This window comes from Benincasa hispida, chromosome 6 (assembly GCF_009727055.1).
Source record: "Benincasa hispida cultivar B227 chromosome 6, ASM972705v1, whole genome shotgun sequence".
Taxonomy (NCBI): Eukaryota; Viridiplantae; Streptophyta; class Magnoliopsida; order Cucurbitales; family Cucurbitaceae; genus Benincasa; species Benincasa hispida.
In genome coordinates, this window is record NC_052354.1 from 42,865,004 (window position 1) to 42,881,936 (window position 16,933).

The 16,933-nt window shown below is 32.5% G+C and overlaps 1 pseudogene; it reads right to left on the reverse strand.

Annotated features, from left to right (window-relative positions):
* Positions 1-10,139: 10,139 nt before the first annotated feature.
* LOC120079248 lies at positions 10,140-15,151 on the reverse strand (annotated as a pseudogene).
* Between the last annotated feature and the right edge of the window lie 1,782 nt (positions 15,152-16,933).

Consider the following 16,933-nt stretch of genomic DNA (forward strand, 5'->3'; position numbering starts at 1 on the left):
TATAGATTTTAAATGTTTAACTTATTTTATAACACTTTATAAAACTATAGACATGCTAACATGCTATAACATAGATCAAGCTTTCACATTTTAATATAACAATTATATTAAATATATGAAACCCGAATCATGCATACTATATATTATAACATTTTATAACATACTTTCAATGCATGATACATACTTCCTATGGTGGGATTTTAAATCTATATGGCATACTATATGCACATACAAGATTTAATTTAATTAAACATACATTCAAAATTCATAAATAGTTAAACATAAACTGAAATAGACTAGTTTTGGCATCCTAAACAAGCAAACAAATTAATTATTACATTCATAATTAAAAAGAAACTTCCTAAAAACTTTTAGACAGTTCGAACCACACCGAACCGAACCCGAATCGCTTGAACGGACCTCCATGGCTTTAAAAAGAGCTGAACCGGTTAAAATCAAGCTGAATCGAACCAATCAAACCAGTTCAGTTGAACCATTGGTCATTTGGTACGCGCGCGAACTGGCTTGGATGAACAACATCGCAACACTCCATCCCAATGTTGCAATGCCACGAGTTTTGTTCTTCATTTCTGGTTTGGCTAGAGAATAGCATTGCAACTCTATCTCATAGAAGCTACAATCGTGTAATTCTACTACTAAGCTTGCTTCGGATTTCCTTCAATTAAAACCTAATTTCAACTCTAATGACTTTAATAAATTTACAAACACTTAATCACGCATTAAGGCACATAAACAAAAAGCCAATTACAACATTTACTTGCAAATTAAACAGAAATTTAGATGCCAAAATCATAAAAACCCATTCCAGCAACCATTTCATGCATCTCATGAATAAACACCCAACATGCTAAAATTAATGTAAATTGAGTGCTTAAAACATGCTCTGATACCAATTAATTGAGTTGACAATCAACATGCAAAAGCAATTGAAGATCTGAACACTCTAATTACATCAATTTTAAAGGAAAAACATGCATGTTCAAGAGAAAAACAAAAATAGGGTTTTAGCATACAACCTTTGTACTTACCACTAAATTGCTTGAATTCTCCACGTAAATCTTCTCCTTTTCTGTAGTAGACAACCACCCAAGTCTTCTCTACTATTCTTAGGCCTTAGATTGAGTTGTGGAACTCAAATTGAGATGAATTTGATGTGCTTTTATGAGTTGGAAATAAGGGGAAAACGAGAGAATTTTTCCTTCCAATTTTTAGTTTGCATGAACTCATAATTGAAGACAAAAACTCAATATATAGTGAACTATCATGTAGCTAGAAATGAAGGAAGATCAACCACTCAATCTTAAAAGGATTTAGTGGCATGAGGTGGTAATCAAATGGATTTTGTGGGATTTTCCCACTATCCATTTGATTTCTATTATTATTAAAATTATTTAATAAAAAAGTATTTAAAAACTAAAATTTAAATCAATTTCAATTTTAAATAAATTTTATAATTTTTTGAATTTCACATATTAAAAATTTTAATTAATTAATTTCTTAATTTTGAATTTCATAAATTCAAAATTTAATAATTTTATGAAATTTAATTAATCTAATATAATTAATTATATTTAATATCAGATATTAAATAATAAAAAATCTTATAAAGTATTTAAATCATATTTAAATATTATTAACTTTCTAAAACCACAGTGTTTAATTCATTAATTAGACATCAATTATATCAAATATAATATTTGAAACCCTAAATTGATTTTGAACATCTCAACTTCTCTCAACATGTTATTCTAAGGTTTAATTCTTTTATGACCTAGTAGATGGACTTAATGTACCTACAGATCATGAGCACCAACGATTTGAGATTAATTGGCTAAATTCTTTAAACCAAATTAATCATTATTCGTTAATTACCGAGACATACTAATATAACTCAGTAGTTGCATTCTCCTCACTGTAGATATATTTCTGTCCACTTGATTTAACCATAATCAATAAGTCAATCCTTCACAGGTCGTTTGTATTTACAGCTAGGTCAAAATTACCGTTTTACTTTTATAATACATCTTGCTCCTTAAGTCTCCATTGATCCTCTATTGAACAGTTGGTTTATAGTCCAACTAATGAATCGAGTCTCTCTCTGCCATGAGAGAGTGGTGCCCCTTTGTTCAAGACCATAGTCAGTACTTAAGGGAACAACCTATCTGCTGACCCTAAGACAGGTAGGAGTTATTTTCGTCTTTCAAGACTATGTCCCCAGCTATCTATCTGGTTACCTCTAATATGGGAGGCATATTGAGCAATGATGTTGAACCACTCTCTCCTATGTAGATTAAAAGATAATCTCAAAAGAAACAAGAGTTCATAGTTAGCTTAGGATAAGATCGAGTTAACTTTAGGTCATCGCATTGAAATATTCAGTTTTAACAATGGTTGTTATAAAGAAAAGTGACTATTTTGTAGTCCGGTCTTATGCAATCATCTTTTTGCATAGGATGCCCCCACTTGTGTGCCTTCATATGAACGACTTTGGGATCACATTGTTTGTATCAATATACAAAGTGGGTCGTATCCATAGTGTCCCTAGGATAAGGTACCCAATCTTATCTATATACTTATCGACCCTTTTGGCTATATACTAAAACTTAATCCTCTTTTATGGCATTCTCGCTTGTCATGCGAGTGACCCGGGTTCGATCCCCGGCAACGGTGCCAAAAACTTATTCGTTGAATTCGTGATGCGAGCTTAGGAGTGTATTGTGTAAAGTAATTGGAAAAATAAGTATAAATGTGAATGATTCATTGATGCGTTAGTGATGCACTAGTGATATGCAACAGGACGCATGACACTCCTTTATAGGCGTTTAAGTTTTCCTAAATTAGATCCAAGTATAAATCCAACTCAAGTTCTTGGTAAGTCCAGGGTCGAACTTAGGGATTCAGATTAAAGCTAACGCAAACCTTTCGTTGTAAGTGTTGTAGAAATATCCTAAGTGAATGTAGAAATGAGTTATTTACACTAAGCTGTTATGTGCATGCAAGAAAATACAAAAGAGTCGAGTAGAAAATAAGGGGTCGTGTGAAAATGGAGTTTGATGTAAGAGATATGCGTCGATCTAAGTTAGATGTACACGAACAAGAATATGATACGGATGAGATGACTTGCTTATCTCCGTTTATGCATTAGACTTCTATTCGGCACATCTCAATGCGAATGTCATATAACACCTATCTCTAGGATGTATGTGCCAGTCACAGGATGCAATAAAACACCAGTGCGTCTATCTCTAGATGTACTGAGTGTTTCTAACTTATGTTGGCTTGCTTATTCTCTCGAATAATTTAAGCTAAAGTTACTTTTACCAAGTGATTTAGTTGGCTTAAGAATTTAGAATTGGATTTTGCATGAAGTTATAGATGCATCTAACATAAAACAAGAAATAAACAGTGGCGAAGTGAGATAGATCAAATATGTGAATTTATAAAGAAACTTATTGTCTTTACAAACCAATACTCAATCAAATGAGATGACGAAAACGATAAGTAAGATGAAATGAAAGGAGTCAAGCCGCAGAGTACAATCTCTTGTTCTCTTTGGCTCAATTCTAATTCGTGTACAACCACTTGTGGAAGAATTGGAAGAAAGTTCTCTCTCGAGCTTAGCTTTCTCCACTTCTTGATCGGCGGTGGTGGTGGTTCTCTTCCCTTTTGTGTTCTTCTCGTCACCACAGCACAGCTCTAAGGTCTCAAAATTTCAGAATTATACAATGAGCTAAAAGATCTCTTCATCTGGTGGGATTTCTTCTATTTATAGGCGTCGGTCTCCTCCAACTTGATGATAGGGGCAACATTAAATTTTATACCTTGGTCAGCCTTCTAACACTCAGATGCTTTTCAAACGCCGCCAGTTGCAGATGCCCATGCTTGCAAGTGGTGATTTGACACAAACAGCCTAAATCAATGAATCTTCCTTGTGTTGAATCCCTCTGACGTATGCCCATGCTTGCAAGTGGTGATTTGACACAAACAGCCTAAATCAATGAATCTTCCTTGTGTTGAATCCCTCTGACGTATGCCCATGCGTTTGACATTGCCTGCGGCACTTAGAATATTTGTTGAAATTCTGCAATATCATGCGTTAGTGCCGAAGTATTTTAGCAATAAAAATTCTTTTACATGAGTTTGATAGTGTTCGAGTAATTCCATATGTTTTCTCTAAAAATGATGAGATTTTATCATTAAAGACCCTAATTGTTCCAACTTTTGTGTCACAATAACTTGTATTTCTACAAGTTATCATCTCTACATAAAGTTTAAGTATTCATGCTATAGCCATGAGTTAGTTTATTGGATTTAGTAATAAATTCATTTCAATAACATCTTCAATAATAACTTTCTTGGGAATAGAATATATAATGAGACTATAACACTTCATGGTCTGGTCTTATACAAACACCTTTCTATAGGATGCCCCTACTCGCATGTCTCCACATGAATTATCAGGATTAGACCATCTGTAGCAAGTCATAATACTTGTAACTATTCGACAAAACGGGCTGCATCTGTAGTGTTACCAGGATAAGGTTTCCCTCCTCTATCCATATACTATAGACCATTTTAGTTATCACTTAAGGTATGATATACCTGTATGTCTCCACATACAAGCTTAAGTTACAAACGACAACCAAGGATCTTAGTTTATTGGTTTATGGTAAAGCAAATAAAACATCCAATGTTCATAGACAAAAGTAAAGAAAATATCATATATTATTACATCACAAGCGTTTGTTCAAAACTATGTTTACAAACTATAGGACCCAACGAGAGTTTAGGGCATCATCCTCAACATAACTTGCTTCTCTACTTGACAATCTCTACAAATCTTCTTTTCATTTTCTCGTAGACTAGAAAGCCCAATCACAGTATTTTTGTCAATGACAAGGCATCTATCTCTGGTGAAACTTATATTCAGACTTAGACACAAAGCTGGCTAATACTAATTGTTGGGGTTGCTGCCCTAAACTCTCATTGGGTCCTGTAGTTTGTAACACTGTATTAAACAAAAGCTTGTGATGTAATAATATATGATATGTTCTTCACTATTGTCTATGAAAGATGAGATGTTTTATTTGTTTTACCACAAACCAATAAACTAAGATCCCTGGTTTTCGTTGTAACTTAAGCATGTATATGGAGACATATAGATGGATCATGCCTTAAGTGATAACTAAAATGGTCTATAGTATATGGATATAGGAGGGAAATCTTATCCTAGTGGCACTACGGATGCGGCCCACTTTGAAGATAGTTACAAGTGTTGTGACTTGCTACAGATGGTCTGATCCTTATCATTCATGTGGAGACATGCGAGCGGGGTGCCCTATACAAAGGAGTTTGTATAAGACCGAACCACAAAGTGTTATAGTCTTGTTATATAACATCGTTCATGATAGAGACTTCACTTCACTAGGATGACTATAAGTAACATGACCTCAATTCTGAGTGAGTTGGGAACTCCTACCTTTGAGGGTGGTCCTTTGATTTGCATAGGTTCGAATGGCCAGATTGTCGACTCAAACCTACCACTTTGGGGATTCGTCTGATTGAAGAGCTGGGAACTCAGCTACACAAGATGGAATTCACTCCTTCCCCGAAGCAAGGGTAAATGATAGATTGCTCCCTTAAGGGCTGATTCCGGGGCTTGAATGATGTGGCACCACACACCTTCTCATGGCCTGAGAGGTGTCCACACATAGTAGGACTATGTTGTATTGTTCATTAGAGAGATCAGTTGTACTTAAGGAGTTAGATGTAACTATAGGGGCAAAATGGTAAATTAGCCCAAGTACACTTACGAGCATTTATGAAAAGTTATCGTACTGTTGACTAGTTATATCTAATGGACATATAAATATATCTGTGGTGAGAAAAGTGCAGTTGTCGGTCTTTAGTGGAGTGCCTGGCAGTTAACGGATGGTGGATCTTGTGGCTAAAGAGTTTAGTCAGCTAATCACGTACCGTTGGAGCTTCAAGCCGCAGGTCCATAAGGTCCCTTGGTAGCCAATGGATTCAAGTTGAGAATCAGTTTTTGGGTCAGTTTGAAGTGTTCATTTGACAAGAGGGAGTTTGATTATATATGATATGATTAAACTGGTTCAGTTATATATGATATAATTGACATGATGTATGAGATATATTATTGGAGAAAAAGGATATAAATATGATTTATATTTAGTAGAGGAGAAAAGAACTATGCTTTAAATGTTGCATATGATGTGATATTAAAACGATAGGTTATAAATATGATAAGTTTGTTATTATATTTATTTATAATTAAACAATTATAAGATAATTGTTAGTGGTTTTCTCCATAACCGTACGTGAAAGTGAGAGGTTGCATTCAGTTTTCATAACTGAAGGATAAAATGAAAATAGTTTTAATTTTGCAAGTGGATCGGAGAATCGCTTGCTAAGTTGTACACTGCCCATCGTATAGGTAACGAGAGCCTATACGACAACTCAAGTTTTCCTAAACGATCGTGTACACGCGCAATCGACCTAAACGATTATATAGCTTTTACTAAATGATCGTGCAAGAGCGAGATTCTCTAAACGATCATCTAAACGATCATACCCGAATACCTAAATGATCATGCACCTTTTTTCTAAACGATCAAGTATCCGTTTATACGATAGACACAAAATCTCTCCCACTTGCTTGGTCGTTGAATACGATCGTGTTTCCTCTTTCCCTCTACCAAATCCAACAGAGCCCACACTGCCTAGATTCTCACTCTGAGAATACAAAGGTCACTGAGTGGTGGTCTTCTCCTTGCTGCTTGTTCGTGTAGAAGATTGTTAGGTGGTAAGCGACAACGAGATTTGATAGACGATTGGCTTGGCGTTGCAGTGACAGCGAGAGGTGTTGTTCTTGACGAGAATGAGAGACAAAGAGAAAAAAAAGTTCTTTAAAAGTAAGTCTCTCTGTCATTTGTTATTTATTTATTGAAAGCATGTCGTAATTTATTCTGTGATGCATAACTTGTATGTATGTTTGTGAATGTTGTATTTGTGTCACAATGAATTTGGAACGATCTTGCTTCCGCTCATAGGTACTCTTTGATAAGTGTTTCTTACTAATGACATTTACACTGAGTCATTCCACCAGTATGACATCATCAAGAGTAGGAAGCCCTGAATACTTTAGTTTTCCTTTGCTAACAATTTTTTCTTGCGCCCCATCTCCAAAAATGACTTTGTTTAAACTAACAGCTTAGAGATCAGAGATATATTCTCTCTCCATTCATGTGCCTAAAGCAGCCACTGTAAAAAAATCAATCCCTTTTGGTAGAGGATCTGAGAGAAGTAAGAACCACATCACAGTGATTTAAGTTGCTTTTGACTCTCTAGACTTGCTTGATTTTACAAAAATCGTCCTCATAGCCAAGCTATAAACAGGAAATCTTGATTCAAGACTCTATTTCGAATAGCCAAACAGTTTGTTGCAATGTGGTCTAATATGACCTTTCTTACCACAGTAATGAAAAACCCAGTATCTTCTAACTTGCTAATCACTCTTGTAATATGATTTATGAGTTAAACTGGTTAATTGGGTATTCATCTATGGTTCTTGTTAGTTGACAAAAATGATTTTTGGCTTTCATTTATCAGCTCCTCTTCTTTCATTTGATTTTTCAGAGCCAGAACATCTAATACCATAAACATCTCTTAAGTTTTGTCCCACGGAGAGTATTTGTTCTAGGTTATTTATCCCAGAATTTAACATTTTAACTGACTTACATATAGCAACTTTTTTAGTTTTAGCTTTCAAAAATAATTGTTATGAGCCTAGCATTATCAGCAATCAATGATTCTATTCTAGTCTTTTGAACTTCCAAGTCCTTATTGTCTTCATGCCATTGTTTATAAAGATCATGGTAGGATGATGCAACAGACGAATTAGGGCCTTCATTTTCATCTTTAAAATTGGAAAGTCATGTTTATGAAGTTTTACTTCTAAACTATTAGAGGTAATGCAACTGAAAAAAGCTTTGACATCTCCATCAGATTCACAATTCTCATCAGATAGAGTCAATACATACCTTTTATTTTGTGCTTTAAGAAAGTCGGACATCCGGCTTGGAAGTGACTAAAACCTTCACATTCTCTACATCAAATAGATTTCTATTTGGTTAAGGATCCTCCTTTATCAACATCCTTCTTCGTCCTCAGAACCTTCTATGAACCAAACCTTGTATTGACTCCTGACTTGATATTTCGAAGAGGAAAGGACCTTGGTCTTCTGTCAAATTTCTTTAGCACGCATGAAAATTGTTTGGACATAAGTGAAATCTCATCAACAAGATTTTCCTCTGATTATTCTCCTCGTTCTGGTTCTTTCCTTCAACAACAGATTGTAAGGCGATGCCATGACTATTTTTTTCCAATCTTATCGTCTAGAGACATTTCAAATGTGAGAAGTGAACCAAATAGGTCATCCACTCTCATGGATGAGATATTCTGTGCTTCTTCAATTGCAGTAACTTTCATGTCAAACTTCTTGGAAAGAGATCTAAGAATCGTTCTTACCAGTTTCTCTTCTAAGATGTTCTCTCTAAAGGTAAAGAATTCACTTGCAAGATCAAGTAATCTAACATAGAACTTAGCTATGGTCTTGTCTTCCTGTATCTTAAGATTTCAAACTTTGTAGCTAACGACAGAAGTCTTGACATTTTAACTTTTGATGTCCCTTCGTAGTAACAGTACGAACATTCCATGCTTCCTTTGCAGAGACACACATATTTATCAACACGAAGATGTTTTTGTCAACACCATCAATATGGAATTTAATGCATGAGAATTTTCTAGGAAGACTTCATCCTTTACCTCTGACCATTCTACATCCGGTTTGAGTTTCCCCCTTTTGCATTAGTAATTTCTGGGTGAGACCAGCCAATGAGAATAGACTTCCAGGAACTTTTAGCAATAGACTTCAGAAAGGTTGTCATTCTTGCCTTCCATTATGCATAGTTTGTTCCATCCAAGATGGGTGGATGCAAGTTTGAGTCACCTTCTTTGATTCCTTCCATAGTTGAACACAAGGATAAAAAAATAGAGATAATGTTGACCCACTCTGAGATGAATTGAAAATCATATGGAAGTACCTACTGCACGTTAAAGGATGTTACAAACTAAGTCACGATAATTCACAGAACATTCAACAAACAAAGATACCAAATAGAAATAATACTAAAGATTGTTAACCTAGTTCAGTGATTAACACCTACATCTTAGGGGTAGCATGCTCGTGAAAAGATAACTTTACTAATATAAATGATAAGCCATTACAACATAGTACTTATTTGTTTTGATAACTCAGATAGAGTGACCTCTATAGAGCTTAACAACTTAACCATTCACTTAATCTCCTTCTAGATATGAGATTCCCTCTCTAGGATACATAGGCTCCCCCTAAGCAATTATGTTAGTGAAGAATGTTTTAGGTATCCCCTTAGACTTAGACTCCCTCTTGGGTACACTAAGCTCTCTTTGAGTCATCAGACTCCTTCTCACTAGTACTCTATCTTTCACTTTCGAGCACAGACCACTTCACTCATTTAGCTTAGGCTCCCCCTAAGCTTGAAAATCCCTTCTCAAACAGTATACTAATGAAGCACACAACCGATTTGGAGTAAGTCCCCAACCTCACAGCAACACAATCTTCAACCCTTCAAAGATTGACAACGAACACATTTTTGATCGGTGAACTTCATAAGATAAACGACACTATAAAATCTTTCCCAGAACAACCAACCCTAAACCAAAGACTAATTGTCTTTATATACACACAACAAATATCAAAAATACCAACTCTAACTTCCAAAAATACTTACGCACAGAAAAGGAAATGGTCTGCAAGAATACAACAGACAAAATATTCCATATAAAGAGAGATTTTGCATAGACAACATTTCCATATAACAACTGTAATCCAGCAAGATCAAATGCAGAAGCATTCTTAATGACAACATCCGGACTTAATAAATATTAGCAACACACAAAGTGTAATAGTAAACTATAAAATACAAAGCTACTTAAAGCATTCTCTTTTATGGATTATTTATTTCACATGAGAAGCTCAAGAAGTAGCCTTTTTCACATTAAACATAAGAGAGTGATACTAGAAAACAAAGAAAATGAGTTTGAGCACACCACCACATGGTTAAAGGGTCCCTCCAAATAGAGATACTGTTTAGAATTCCTCTACCTATGAGTCCTTTAGTACTAGATGGAAGAAGCAAAGTATAAGGTACATTAATAGGTCCAGTTCTATTTTTCAGATTGATATCTTTGTTCCTTTCAATAATTCTATTTTCAACTTCAAACACTTGTTTTTCAAAATTCTCAACACTTCCAATGCAGCTCTGTCTGACGTCCATTCAAAGCTCTTTGCCCAAGATAAACCTCATCAGAAGCATGCCTTGACAAGATTTCAGTTAGTGAAACACCAAGAAATGTTTGAAATTGTGAATTGATTGTTCTTAAGAAAGCCTTCTCATGATTTTTTTCAAGTTCTTTGTACTCAGTACTACCTGCTTCAGGCATAAACCTACGACTTATAGTTGGTCTATTGGGAATAAAGCCTCCATAAGGATATTGTCCAAAGTTAATTGCGACATGAAGAGCCGAAGAAATCCATATAATGATAGTACATGTTTCAACTACATCCTTAAAACTTTGCATCTTTGGCCATCATGGTTCATTTTTCTTATCAGCATGACCTTTCTCTCTAAGCTATTTCCACCAAGATTGGAGTTCAACATCATTTTGAATTGCCTTTATCATCTTTGTAGTATAAAGATCAATAATTTGTAACCCATGCTTTAATTCTTGACCAAATCTCAAGCCCATCAACCGCAAATGGGTAATCCTCCATGAGTAACTTCAGCCCATGGGGGAATTTGAGTCTTCAACTGCTACACCTCTACACAAATCAAGGAGAAGAAAATATGTTTATCATCTTTATTATATAATTAATAGGGAAATTTTCACAAACTATGGTGTTGGTTATGTCTATACCTCTAATTAAAATAGCTCCGATCGGTGATTTACCTCTTGAGAAGATTAGCAGGGAGTGCTTACTTAAGGAAATTCATTCCTTATAGATGTGAGAAGATAACTCCATGGAATACTTTGATTGAAAATGAGTTTCTTCAAGTAAACCATCAAAATTAACAAGGACTTGCCTTGCAAATGCATTTATAAACATAATGTCTTTGTAATGAGGAACAAGCAATTTATGAATAGGATGAAGCACACTCGATTGTCTATGTGTTGCAATCACAAATGGTTCTTGTACTACATGAGTATGCAACCTACCATAATTTTCTAAGTGTTAAGATCATCTTTCAGATCACAAGCATATTATTAAAGATTTTAGGACAAAATTTCAATTTGAAAAGTAGATATTTCCATACCAATGGCTTATAAGTTGATGGTAACCAGCATCATTCACAGCCACATAAGCTTTAGCCAATTGCCATATTGACTTTTCAACTCCTCCTTCAGCTGGAAAATAAAGTTTGCTACTTGCACCAAATTGATAAGCTTGAGGGTGTGCCAAACTCAACTCAATCACCAAAGGCGCCAAGGTACCATCAGCTTTCAAAAAGAGCACTGTTCTTGTGGCATAAGTTTTTGTTGATGTCGAATTTATTTTTCTAAGATATGGCATTAGTGCATCATGGTGATCCAATATGTATAGCCTCTTCTGATTCAATGCCTACATATATAGATTAAAAAAAACATTAAATTAGAATAATATAAATTGGAAAAATAAAAATAAGGAAACAAAAGTTTTGATCCCCATAGATTCTGGGGTCAAGTTTGCTCGTGGGAGGAAATTCCTATAAATATAAAATAATAATAATAATAAAATTATAATTTCTGGAAAGAAATTTATTAGTAAAGATGGAGTAAAAATAAATTTTTTGAAATTATTACTTTAAGACGACGAATGATTAGAAGGTTAACTCCAGCTAGCATTTCTCTTGCAAATTCTTTGTCAATTTGCCATGGTATTCACAATTATTAGAGAAAAAAATTGAATTAATAAAGGTTAATTATATATCTATGAAATTCAAATTCAATTTGATATACATTTCAATAAAACAATTTAAATTTGAAAATTCGATTCAGAAAATTGAACGTGGTGGGATCTTATCACGTTGTATATAAACAGAACGACAAATATTTAACTATTTATATATTCTATGCAAACACTAAACGTCCGTTTGGTAATCATTTGATTATCTATTTTTATTTTTTAAAATTAAGTCCATAGACACTATTTTCATCTCCAACATTCTTTCTTTGTTATTTACTTTTTATCAATAGTTTGAATAACCGGGCCTTATTTTGAAAACTAAAAATGTAGGCTCCGTTTGGTAACCATCTTATTTTTTTGTTTTTATTTTTGAAAATGAAACTTATATTATCCACATTTCATACTATGATCTGCATATTTCTTAAGTATAATTTTTGAATTCTTAGCTAAATTCTAAAAAAAAAATAATTTTTCGAAAGCTATTTCTTTAGTTTCAAATTTTGGCTTGGTTTTTTAAACAATTGGTAAAAAATAGATGACAAATGAAGAAATTTGGAGATAGGAGTAGCATCTATAGGCTTAATTTTCAAAAACAAAAACAAAAAACAAAATGGTTACCAAACGGGACCATAACTTTTAAAAACTTGCTTTTATTTATGGAATTTGGCTAAGAATTCAACCATTGTACTTAAGAATGATGCAAATCATTGTAAGAAATGAGGAGTAAATAAACTTAATTTTTAAAAACCAAAAACAAAAATGAAATGGTTACCAAACAAGATCTAAATAATTAATATATAAAAGTAATTCTATTATAAGTTCACATTTTTATATAGAGATCTTATATGAACTGACACAACTCAAATTCAATCACTAGTCAATATAACTATTTGAGTGTATTTAAAACCTTAACTAATAATCTAATCTAATTACTATAGATATTTAATTACCTTCTTCATTAATCCCCTTAAACTCTAATTTTTTAAAAAAAAAAAATCGGGTGAGAGAAGCTCAAACTCTCGTCCTCGGGATAACTCAATCAAAACTATGAGACCTATGCGCTAGCCAACTGCACCACATCCCCGAATACTTATCTATAGATTACTCAAATGACATTTCAACAAGCACATTTTAATTGACATAATCAAATCTAAATTAATCTTCAAATAGACATAAACATTACTTACTAATTCGGATTTGAGGATGTCAAAAGAAAAAACGATGATTCTCGATGTATTATACCTTGAACAACTTGTGGGGTTGAAAATTTGAGAAAGCGTTCATTATCGGTCCGTAAAAGTTCTTGGAACATGGGTGGAGTGAAACCCTTAGTGAGGTTCTTAAAGACATCCAATGGGACAGGAAGTCCTCCTTCATAAAGATTATGAACATCTTGGAATTTATTAAACTCTCCTAGATTTAAATTTATTAGGTTTATAAGCGTTGGTTGAACTGTCGAAACAAGTGATTTCAAAGCAAATCCAAGAAAATCTGATAACTTCAAGTGACCAAAATTTTCATCTCTTGGTATGTAAATGTTTAGTCCCGATATCACTCTACTCTCGTAGTTGGAATCTAAACAAGTTAATGGCATTGGAAAATTATTATAAGATTAAGGTTTATATAATCAAGAAATGAATTTTGATTCAACAATATTGTTACAATATAGATAAAACTGTAATGTTCCATTTAGCTTGTACAAAATCTTGTTAGAATAAACCATATTGAAAAGACTTAAAAAGGGTATGATTTAATTAAATTTGAAAATAAATAAAAACTTTGAGTCGAAGGAAAATTATTTATAATATAAACAAATTATGAGAGTATTATCTATAAGTGCTTAAATTATAAGCTTATTTGTCATTGAAGTTTGTGTTTATTTGTTTTGATTAAAATTATTTAATAAGTCACTAAATTTTCAATTTTGTAGGTCATAAGTCTTTAAACTTTAAATATTGTGTCTAGTAAATTTGTGAATCAAAGAAAACAATCGAAAATTTTTTATTTTCCTTGAAAAAGAAACTAATGAAGAAGATGGATCATAAATTGAGGAATTAAATTTATAATATTGACAGTTTAAATACTAAATAGACATAAGCTTTGAATTTTATGCTTTGTAATTCAAGTATATAAAATATGTCCATTTCGATAACTATTTTGTTTTTGTTTTGATTTTTTTTAAGATGAAGCTTATAAACACCACTGCTTTCACTTATTGATTTCTTTTGTTATTTAATTTTTAAAAGTGTGTTTTCTAAAAAAAAAAAAAAAAAAGTCATTTTTTAAGATTTTTCTTTTAAAAAATATATTATTTTTTTAAAAGAAATTTGGCTAAAATTAAGTGTTGAGTTCCTAGAATGAAAACACTATAATAAAAATAAAAAGTTATAAGGAAATAAACACATTTTTCAAAATGGCTATCAAATGGAGTCTTAATAATCTTACCTTTCCAATGACGTGGTCGCCCAGTTCTTGCACGACGAGGGTAAGGGTATTGGCTCCCTCCAAGAATGGGACGCCCATCACTGGGTTCGGAAATGTCATTGTAGACATCATAATCATAAATTCTATTCCAATCCTTATGCTCTCCAATTCCATCTCCTCTAAGGGTCAATTCTTCCTCTCTATACTTGCAAAGAGGATTTGGCGTCTCACTTGGAAGATATGTCTATGTATATACAAATAAAGAAATGATTAATTCCTTGAAATGAAGGGAGTAATAATTAAGCTAGAAGAAAAGGGAAAATAATTAAATCTTACATTATTAGCAAAGAAAATACGATCTTTCTTCTATCTTCCATAAGGGTAAACCCATGAATTGCAATCAAAATGTATTTTTCCATAGCCAGGGACATCTTCAAGAGTAAGAGATTTGAGAATGAATTCACTTGTATGTCCATATTGGGTGAAGAAAGCTCCTAGATATCCAAAATTATCTTCCCATGGAAAGTTAACTTGAAACACAGATTCTCCGGCAAACAATGGTGGGATTGAAGTTAGCCATCTCTCCAAATATGCTTTCTTCCCAACTTTCCCTCTTGAGTCAAATGCTATTAAAGATTCCATTTACCAGTTTAATCATCAAACATAACATTTGATGAACTTGATTTAAATTACAAGTTTATATTCAAATTAATCTCTGAAATTTTAAATTTGAATAATAAAGGTTTCTATACTTGGAAAAAAATTTGTCGATTAATATAGATGTTATGTATATACTATCCTCAATTCCAGACTTCAAAATTTGTAAAAGTACAAAGATCCGACGAGTAGAAATATTAATTAATTAAGTGAAGAAATAACATTATAGGGGTTGATCATCATTGAACTCAAAAGTTTAAGATGATTGAATTCTTTCTTTCTTTGTTTTTTTTTTTTTTTTAACCAAATAATGCCTCTTGTTTGGGTTTCATGAGTTTTGATACTATATATTAAATTACATGAGTTTCATCTCAAAACCAATTGGCAAAGAGAGGAATAACCAATGAATTTCTTAAAGATTGTGAGGTCCCCTATTAAATATGAGGTTATATCTCAAAAACCAATCGACAATATAAAGAATAGTTTATGTATCTTATCACGATTGTGTGGTCTCTCAATTTTTTCCCGTGAGTGATTCTCAACATACATGCATTTAATTATATCAATATACCAACGAGGTCCTTTCTCTATTCGATTTTTTTTAATAAATGTACAAACTTGTTGGAGGGTAATACTGCTACCCAAGAGCTCAGGGACATTATCAAGAATTTGAGAATGGTATTTATAGGAAGAAAAAAGTTTTATCCTCTCTTAAAATTAGAAATGAACACAATCATGCGTGTTTGGACTACTCGTTTTCATCTCACATTTTCAAATACCTCATCAAGGCTATCTTGAAAACTTTTTTACAAAAAATACTATTTTCTTTTGATTTTTAACCCCTTTCCTTTTTTTCTTTTTTTCTTCTTTTTTTTTTTTTTTTTTCTTTTAGTTGCTTGGACGTAGTCATATTTTGATTCCATTCTTTGCTTAGGATTAAAGATGGAACTTTCAAATTAATTTTAAAATCTTAATATCGTGATCGGTAATCATTTTGTTTTATTTTTTGTTTTTAAAAATTAAACCTATATTCTCTAATTTTCTTACCATAGTTTGCATTCTTAAGTACAAGAGTCAAATTCTTAACCAAATCCTAAAAACAGAAACAAACTTTTAAAAATTACTTTTTTTAGATTTCAAATTTTGGATTGATTTTAAAAACATGAGTAGAAAGTAGATAACAAAACAAGAAACTTAGAGGTGAAAAGGTATTGCAAACTTAATTTTTAAAAAATATATATCATATGGTTACCAAATGGAACCTTATTAATGTGAATTTCATTTCTAATGTCTCTATAAATGATATATAATTAATTTTAATCTTTCCTCTCTCGAGTAGCATAGTCTTTTGATTTTTGTTTAAATTTGATCGACGCATTTCTTAAAAAATAGAAAAAGAAATGAAATTGTTTTAAAACGCGGGTGTGATTATATGACAAGCCTTAACTACGCAAAATAATTGTTCGTATTTATTGGCCAATATAAGCATGCCTCAATAATAAATGAATGCATAAACAAAGGGATTTTTACATAAAAAACCATCTTTAGATCCTATATTTCAAAAATGTCTTTAAATTTGAATTTTTTCAAGAAAGACTATTAATATTATTTTTGGACAAATTTATGTTTTTTTATTTTTTATTTTTATATATATTTCCCTATTCTCAAAACTTTGAAGAGAGAAACTATATTTATTATGGAGAGAGAAGATTTATTTGATCAGATTTCTTTTCATATTTTCAAATGGAGAGAGAAAATGCATTTATT